Here is a 10,040-nt window from a genome sequence, read left to right as displayed (position 1 = left end):
AAATATGGGAGACATCATGGAAGCAAGGTTGAAAACTATGGGGGAGTGAGTGATGAAACTAACTGGTGAAGTGGAGAAACTCCGCAAAGACAACACGAAACTCAAAAACCCCAATGGGAGCAAGTTGGTGAGGCGGGATCCAGAGACACTGAGCACAATGGATCCCAAAACACACAGGCGGAACCTAACAAAGGAGAGGAGCAAAAACACATGTAGGACGAGCTCTACAACCTCAAAGGAAAGTACGAGGAAATAGCAAGGAAAGTGGGCACGTCGTCAATGTTAGACTAGTTGCTCACGAGCACGACCCTACGTTACACTAAAGAAGTAATGGCAATTCTTTTGCCACCGAAGTTTAGAGTCTCTGCTATGGAAATGTACGATAAAGGTAGGGACACCTTTGAGCACCTGGAAACTTTCAGGGCTCACATGACACTGCATGGCATCCCCAGCAAAATAGCTTGCAAGGCATTTCCACTAGCCCTAAAAGTGTCAACACGTGTATGGTTTGGGTCACTAACACCTAAATCAGTTGACAGGTTCAGCGAGCTAGCCATACTGTTCCTAACCTAATTCATGTCCAGTCAAAGGAGGTGGCATCTAGCTGCGTACCTTATCACTATCTAACAAACAGAGGACAAAAGTCTGAAGTCCTACTTGGCCCAGTTCAACAAAGAGCGCATGACCACCGATGACCAAGACAAGAAGATAACACTGGCGGCGCTCCTAGGAGGTGTCTGGCTGCTCCCAATTTATGACAGAGCTTGCCAGACGGACTCCCGCGACAATGCGGGAATTCATGGACTAAGCCGGCAATTTCATCAATGCAGAATACATTCTCCGAGCATTCACAGAGCCACGAAGGCCCTAATCGAGGACAAGCCCCACAAGAAAGGGGAGAAGGGCTCCCAGGAGAAGCGACGGGAGGAAGTCCCAACAAAAGGACTCGGACCATGTTCACCATTCAAAAGGAGGACGACCGGGGAACAATGCACCGTTACTGCACGTACCATCGGTCCACCTCACATAACACTGAAGACTGCTTGTAGCAAACGGACCCAACCAAACCCGATTTTTATATATTTTTGGGCTTATGCGTATGGAAAACCCAATTGAGTGTTCGAGTTCTTTTTTTCTTTTCTTAATAGACTAAGGGCTTAAAATCTTTGTTTTGAAGGTTTATGATTTTTTCTTTGGTGTTGATAATTAGGTTAAAAATCTTTTTATCAGTCAAGAAAAAGACCAAGACCCAAGCCCACACCCATTTGTTTTAAACCATCAAAACCAACTTTGACTTTATGATATTTTCGCCGCCACGCACAATTGCACTCCCATGCACGTACGCCTCTCTTCTCCTCAGTTGTAGGGTTTTGTTTTTTTGTTCCAATCACCTATATATTCACACGTTAACTTCACAGTTCACACACGTCTCCATTCTATTTTCACGGCAACCGTCCCTTTATAATATAGAGCTCATACACGTAAGACATAAATGATCTTCAACCTAGAGCTAGGGTTGCCACAGCAGCTCCATGGTTTCGCACTAGCAATCGTTGCCCCTGCACCCTCGTCTTCCTCCTCCAAAGCCTAGAGCTTCCACAAAGCACTGCCCAAACCCCACGAGAAACCACACAACCACCACAGAAGGGCAGTCTCACTGCCAAGCTCTTCCACGCCGCAACCCACACGACTGGCCCCTTGCGTGACTGGAAAACAGTAGCCATGAAGCAAAATGAACCACTGCAAGCCTCCACCGGAAGCCACACGACTTGTAGATAAAGCACCTAAAGAAGCAGAAATTGCTCTATTCTTGCACCAAGAAACAGAGCACTTCCATAGCCAAACCCTCTTTCCCAAGCACGCGTTCAGCCAACGTTCTCGACAGAAATGGCCACAACCCAATCTTGCTACACCTTGCACCCTTGCTGCACTGCTGTCGGCTCAAACCCCCACCCTCCCTCTCGGTAACATATCTCTCCCTCACTTCGTGGCCCTCTCTCTCTCTCTCTCAGTACGATGATGTCGGGACATCATCCTTCTTCGCCTCACCACACGCAGTTCCACCCTTCTCGGTGAGTATCCCGCGCCTCTGCCTCACCAACTGTTGCACTACGTAACACATGAAAACGTTTTTCTTATAACTAGGTGTTACAGAGGCTATGTAAATTTAGTTTTACATATTATTTTGATATGAAATTACAATTTTTCCCTTATTATTGATGGTTTCTGTTTGGAATTATGTTTATATTAAATCCGTTTTTACGTATTCTTTATATGAAGTATAAGAAATTGTACAGAAAATAGATAGGATTTTTAAAATGTACTATTGGTAGCAAATTATTTTTATAGTAAGAGTGTAATTTTATTTTTAACATTTTAAATATGATTAAAGCTATTATTTTATTTAATGAAAATTTTACTAGTACTTATCTTAAGTGTTGATTGATATCAAGGAAATTTAGAGAATGAGGATATTTTAGAATTAAGGGATATTTTATGGTTATGGAAATTTGTTTAGGTATTGAAGAATTAAAATAGATATTTTAGAAGCTTAGGCTTAAATGGTTTAAACTTGTGATTGATTGAAAATTTACAGAATTACGTGATTATTTTATAGGTGGCGATTTATAGTTGACTCGACATTTTTTGTGAAAATTTTTGAAAAGCTAAGAATTTCAGGTAAGCAGGGTTCCTATGCTAGACTTTGCGTAAAATAAAATGAATTGAGGTCCATTTCGAAAAATATGCATATTTTGTTATGAAAAAAAAAAAATCTGAAACGACTTCAGTTATTTGTTCTGCATTACTCATGAAATTCTGTATAAGAATAAAGTATTTGCTGGCATGACTGGTGTAGATATGAGCTTGTTTTTGGCATTCTGTTATTGAACTCAGAAAAATATGAGCGAATATGAAAATCTAAAAGTTTTTGCTATGAATAAATGAAGATGTTTTGATTCTATTTATTTCGAACCTGTGAAATGATCTAAATTTCAGTACTCTGCTTTGATATGATGTGGCATCTGAAAAACCTTTGGCATGACTTTCTGATTCTATTCTGACTCTGATTCTGTTTCTGATATGGTGGTTCTGATTCTTTTTTGCTCTGATATGTGACCCTACACGGGATATAATAGTGACCCCTGACCCTATCACAAGATACAATAATAACCTCTAGCCCTATCACAGGATATAATAGTGACCTCTGGCCCTGTTACAGGATACAATAGTGACCTCTGGCCCGCCACAGGATATAATTGTGGTTTTCTATTTTGAGTGCAATCGCTTTGATAACATAGTGATTTATGTTATGTTTGGCTTTCTGCAGAATGTACAACTCTACCACGAGGGTTAAACATGGCTCGGTTGGGCAGTAATGGGGTCTCTCATGAGTAGTTAGGGCAGACGGAAGTTCCTCATTTATTAAGAGGTATACTTAGAACAGATTCCTGTGGATTGGCTTATCTCAGGAAGTGTAGATGTTGTTAGTATGGGTAATACATTTTAGGAAGGACGGCATGCGTGTTAGTGCACTTACTTGCATAAGAATTTTAATATTGTTTGGTTAAATCCTTTATATAGGCATCTTTAATTTGTTTTTGTTCAGTTGTAAGTTTGGTAATGTTGTTTGGGTTATTTGTTTTGGTGTATGGTGCTTGGGGATTAATTAGTCTTTCATATTATTGTAAAGCCCGAGTACATTGATTGTTACCACGGTATTCATCCGCTACAAGTGAGGGCTTATTAATAAACTTGAGTGGGGGTCACTATTGTACAAGTGACTACTCTTTAAAAAAAAAAAAAAAGTCCTGTTGTGCCAAAGGAGTCTTTGAATACAAAAAGTTGGTTTCTGAATATGAAATGTTTGAAATGTCACTCTGATTTTCTGATAATATATATTTTTGAGATTTGCATATTGAAACTGAAATGTTTTGTTTTTGCATTCTGAACTCTGTGAAAATGTTCATGTTTACGTACTAGCATATGTTCTCTGCTTACTGAGTTGTTGATAACTCACTCCTTATATCCATAACATTTTGCAGATATTTTTATGGTTCAGCTGGAGAACAAGAGTAGGAAGTATTGAAAAAGTCTGAAGATCATAGATGAATGAATGTTAAGGGTGCAAGTATTTTGGAGGATCATATATAGTAGTTTTATCTCTAGCAGTTATTTCAATACCTCAAGATATGAATAATTTGAGTTTTTGTGGAGATGTTATTTTATTTTATTGAGGTTTTTTATTTAGTATTTCTATGGAGGAACACAGTTTTTTGGATCGAACAAGTAAGTTAAGTATTTTGTGAAATTTCTGTTTATTTATTATTGACTATTGGAGATGTTCTTGAGTAATAGGAGTTAACTCTCCGGACCTTCGAGAACGGGACGTTACACTGCTTCTGCCCTGGAGGAATGAAGGAATATACAAAATAATAGAGGCGCCACCGCACCTCGGCCCGAAGACAAGAGCAAGAGAGAATGAGAAGATTGAGGGAAAGGAGTCAGGACCTAGGTGACCAGCACAGATGAGTGAACAGCCATCAACGACTGGCGATAAGGGGGCCATCGCCAGGTCTCCCCCACTTGCCCCCAAGCCAGTAGCCCCTCGGGAAAATTCAAACCATAGCTGGAGGGCTCGCGGGCAAGGGCATCACCTTGTCGAGTAGGAAAACACATGTCAGGCGAGCCCGATACTACGAGGTATACTCAGCTAAGTATCATCCCACCAAACAAAGAAGGGGTGACCCTACTTTGATAATCTTGTTCACGAATAAGGGGTTCTGTACCCCCACGATGACACCCTAGTGGTCACAATGCTCGTTACCAACTTCACCACCAGCGGAATCCACATTGACAATGGGAGCTCCGCGGACATCTTATTCTGGGAAGCCTCCGCCAAGATGGGTATTGAGGCCTCCCGGCTACTGCCTATCCCCATGCCCATAAATGGTTTCTCTGAAAGAATTGTCCAACCGGTAGGAACCATCACGTTATCCGTCCTAGTGGGGAGTAGCCCTTGTTATGGTCAACTTCCTAGTGGTAAAAACTCTGTCGACATACAATGCTAGCATCGGGAGGTCCACCCCCAACAGCTTAAGGGTCGTCACGTCTACCTGCCACCTCAAAATAAAGTTCCCAACTCCCCAGGAAGTGGGGGAAGTCTGAGGAGAGTAGGTATTGGTGAGGGAATGCTACGTCCAGGAGCTAAAGTAGAAAGATGAAGGGCCCGCCTTGGACGACAACAATGGAACAAGGTAGGCTGGTCAACATCGAAGAAACTACAACAAGCCTCCAACTATACCTTGCCCTGCCAGTTTTGAGGGGGAAGGGATGGTGCGCGGCTTTGGAGAGAAGGATGGATGACAACCTCACCAGACCAGGATTCTGTGTCCCTTAATTTTACAATGCCTCTTCATCTAGCTTGTACATTCCTTTTTACTTAATAAAATGTGACTTTTCAGGACAATGCAAAACAGCTACTTCATGCTCTCATATTACCAGTAAGGCACCGACAATAAAACGTGGCTAATGAAATATATGGCAACAAGATCATCAACAAATTACCTCCCTGCGGGGCACCATAGGGAAAGGCAGGCCTACGGGTTGCCTTATCCTCCATGGAGGAGAGCGAGATCTACCCCACAGCCCTTCTGAATAAATTACCCCAACCTCCGCCACAACAAAGAGTGAGGTTAGCATTAGCCTGACCCAACACTTACCTTTCCTATAATATCAACGAGCGGGAGCAGGCCCAATGACGGCATGAACAACTTATCTCCCTGCGGGACTCAACAGGGAAAGGCCAGCCTAAAGGCGACCTTATCCCTCTCGCAGAGGATAATGGGTCCTACCTTTAAGGCAGCCTGAAGAACTTACCCTAGCTCCTATCATGACGAAGAGCGGTCAGCCAAATTGCTGTCAGAACTTACCTTCCCGTGTGATACCATAGGGAAAGGTAGGCCATAAGGTTTCCTTGTCCCTCCCGCGACTGAGTGCGGATTAGTTCTCAGCTACCCGAAATAAAAAAATATACCTTCCTCATAAGTGTCAATAGGCAGGAGCGGGTATAGTGACAAACTGCTCGAATAACTTACCTTCCTGCGGTATACAAAGGGAAAGGTAAGTCTAAAAGGCTACTTTGTCCCCCCCCCCTTCCCCCCGACGAAGGAGCGATTTGCCCCTATTGACAACTCGAAAACTTACCCCAACCTCCACTATGAGTTAAGAGTGGGTCTAGCACCAGCCTAGTCCAAAATGTTTCCTTTCCCTATGATGTCAACGAGCGGGAACGGGTCTAGTAAGTGTCAACGAGTGGGAGCGAGACCCAATAGGGAAGGCCGTCCTAAAGGCGGCCTTATCCCTCTCACAGAGGAGAGCGGGTGCTATCTTTAAGGTAGGCCAAAAAATTTACCCCAACTTCTGTCATAGCGAAAGAGCAGACTACCCCAATGGCAACCCAAAGAAGTTAACTCCTTGGGGAACCAAAATGGCTGGCTAATTTGAGGTAACCTGACTAATGGAATGCGGGCTTTAGTTTTACAACTACCCAAAGTAAGAAGAACTTACAAAAAGGAATCAAAGTACCACAAAAAGGCCTCACAAGCATCAATAAGGAAGAGCAACAACAACGGAATACAATAAGCACAGAACAAACAAAAAAGGGAGTGAAAGTACAAGAAGAAATATAACAAGGAAAATGCAGAAACAGTACAATCGAATACACAAAATTATTTTATTTATTATGCAGGATTACAAGGACAAATTACATCACAAAGTCGCAAATTTACAAGGAACAAATTACACCATGAAGTAACAAAGCCACAAGAAACAAATTACATCACAAAGTAGCCAAGCTACAAGGTACAAATCACATCACAAAGTCGAAAAGGTACAAGAGACAAGTTACATCATAAGGCCGCATAAAACAGCAGGACTACAAGGAGTAAGTTATATTATGAAGCTTATATATCCAACAAAACGAGTTCCAATGCCTAACCCTAGACCATGAACTGGCCAGAGATAATCTAAAAGATCCAAAAGACCTCACTGTTCTCCAACTAAGGAAACCAAAAGGCCTAAAAATCAATGTCCACGTTTCTGGGCGAAAGAAATGAGTTTGGGGTCTATAGTTGTGTGTTTTAGACAGCGACGACCACCACAGCCCCACAACAACAAAAGCCCCTTCTCCACTACAACCAACCAGGCAACGAGTTGGGAGAAGAGTTTTTAAGTCAAGCGTCGTAAGCAAAAGGGCGAGAACGAGAACAAAGGGTCCGAGGTCCCAACAACTAAGGATTGGTGGTTCCACCCTCCGATGCTTAGACCGCCACAAGCAGCAGCGGTTTGAGCGCCACCAGAGGACTTGTCACCCACTAGGGTGTAAAGGTTTCTTCAGAACCATGAAAGATAGACAAAACACAAAGGAAAAACAAAGCAATTGGGAACTCGAGCGATAAAGCAAGAGTCATAGAATAAAAGAGAAAGGCAGATATGAGTATAATGGATTTTCTAACTTGGAGAAGGGTTCTTATATAGGCGGGGTTAACGCTTGGTTTGCCAAGGCATCATAACTCCGTGAATCACCATAAGTGGCCACGTGTCTCCCTCTAGAGAACCAGAATCCATTGATTATCGCAATCAATACAGAGCATATCTACCGATACAATGTATAGAGTTAATGCTAGAAAAAACAGAGCAACTGGGACCAAGATGCAAAAATCGAAGGAACGCCATTTAATGCAGAAACGTAATTGGCACTATATTGCCACGTATGTAAAATACAAACGGTCACTCAGCACACAACCGGGCATAAATGGTGGAGGAGATAAGAAGAATTATGCCCGGACTCATCCAGAAAGAATTAGTAGAGTAACTATAAGGGATTCATCCCCACTACTTAAAGCCCACTGGGCCTTTTGCCATTAACTGGCACAAGGGTGCTGAATAGTCAACAAGGTAGGTCAGTCTAAGAAACCCAAAAACTTGCACAGAGCCCAAAACAAAAGAAAGGAAAGTGAAAGAAGCCAGCGGGGTCGGGAAGGTTAAAACGGACGCCAGTGGGGTGGGCCGAGAAAACTTCAAAGGCTAAGCAGCTAGCAGGGTCGAAAAGGTTAAATCGGATGCCAGCGGGATAGGTCGTTAAACTTCAAAGCTACGGCTGGACACGACCGCCCAAATAACAATTAAAATGATGGCCGCACTCCGAGAACGACTATCCATAGAGGATAAGCAAGCACAGCATCACCGGCCAATGGGGTAGGTAGGAGCTCTACAAACCCCTTTACCACGGTCCCTCAGGCCGACCACACAAAAACAAAAGAAGAAAGAAAAAAGAGGCAAAGACGAGACATGACAAACAAGATATGTGCATTAGTTAGTATTATAGATATATATACAAGCCGCTGAACAGCAAAATACGGATACATGTGTAAAAAAAAAAAAAGGAGTATAATGAAGCAAATAAAATCGTTAAGTCTCTGTGCCAGGAGCATCGGTCTCGGCGACAACAGGAATAAGGTTGGCTGCTCAGCGGCAGCGGAAGCAAGATCAGCAGGCTCCACAAGAGTGAGCCGTTGAAGATACTTAGTGAAAAATCTCAAACGCAGCTCCGGACTATCCAAAAGGAATGCCCGCATTGATCTATGACCTTCAACGACTCCATTCCCCATGCCTTGTAGCAAATTGTCGGAAACCACCTCAACTGCCCTTGTAAGGAGAGGGTGGCATCCTGAAGATTTCCATTCAGCTGCTTCAACCAATGCTTCTCTTCCCATGCTCGAGATAAATCATCCTGAAGATTTTGGTTCAGCTGCCCCAATAGGTCCTTCTCTTCCCGCGCTCAGGACAAGTCGCCCTGAAGACCTTGGTTAAGCCGCTCCAATCAGGTTTTCTCCTCTTCCCACTTCTGCTTGCTATTCCTCTGACAGCACTAGCATCTTCACTCTCTTGCGCTCGCCCGATACGTCAAGTCTTGTCCTCTCGAGTTCACGCTTCAACTATTCCCTCTCCTCGAAGCTCTCTTGGATGACTGCCTCCTGATCATCCACAATAATAGCTGCAAGCTAAGAAGTACCCTGGCAATGTAAATGAAAGACTAAGAAAAAGGTCAAAAAAATGAAAAGTAAAAGGCAGGAGGAAATGATCAAACCTTGTGGAAAAAATTCGACAAGCACTCAACAACCTGACCAATGACTTCCTCCTAGCTTCCCTCCATGGCCAGTCGAGACAGAGAAGGAAGGGCCTCCGCAAGGCCTACAAACTCGGGCAATCCCTCAGAGACTTCAGCGGGAGTAGGTGGCTCTCAACTCAAACCCCTCGGACGAGGGCCGATCACAGCTGGATACTCAGCCTGGGAGAGTGGTTCATTATTCAGACCCTCATCGGTCACATCGCCTACAGAGCTACCACCTTCAGGGAATTCCACCTTCTTACTTTAGGATGTTTAGTTTTAAATGAGTTGAATTGTTTAATGTTTAAATTAGGTTTGTTGTGGTTTATACATCTTGTGTTAACAATTTAAATGGGCTTTATCTTTTTTGTATTAATAAATTAATGTATTACTTAAAGTGGGTTATGTTCTAGAGATACCAATTTTCTATATTGGGCTTCTTTTTAATGTAATTAAAATACTATTATATTATTTAAAGTTAGGTTGTGTTTAATACTTTAAACTATCCATATTTTTACATGGGCAATTATATTAGCCCAAAAGCGATGGTTTATAGAAAAAGAAATAATTGTATAACTATGTGTTAAATTTTGACTAGACTATATATTATAAGTTTACAAGGATTTTTTTTTAACGTGAAAGTATTATTAAGGAAATTTTATGAACTACTATTATTTAAGAAATTTATGATTTTCTAGTGCATTGTATGTTAATAGTATTAAATTATTATTTCCATAATAGCTTATAGAGATGTGAGTTTTAAATATGATTAAGTTAATTTTTGAAATGAAATTAAGTTATTTTTTCATATTTGATAAAATTATATTGTAATAAGTTAAGAATATATTTCATGATAATAGTACTTATTTGA

Source organism: Juglans regia, chromosome 10 (assembly GCF_001411555.2).
Source record: "Juglans regia cultivar Chandler chromosome 10, Walnut 2.0, whole genome shotgun sequence".
Classification (NCBI taxonomy): domain Eukaryota; kingdom Viridiplantae; phylum Streptophyta; class Magnoliopsida; order Fagales; family Juglandaceae; genus Juglans; species Juglans regia.
This window is presented reverse-complemented; position numbering follows the sequence as displayed.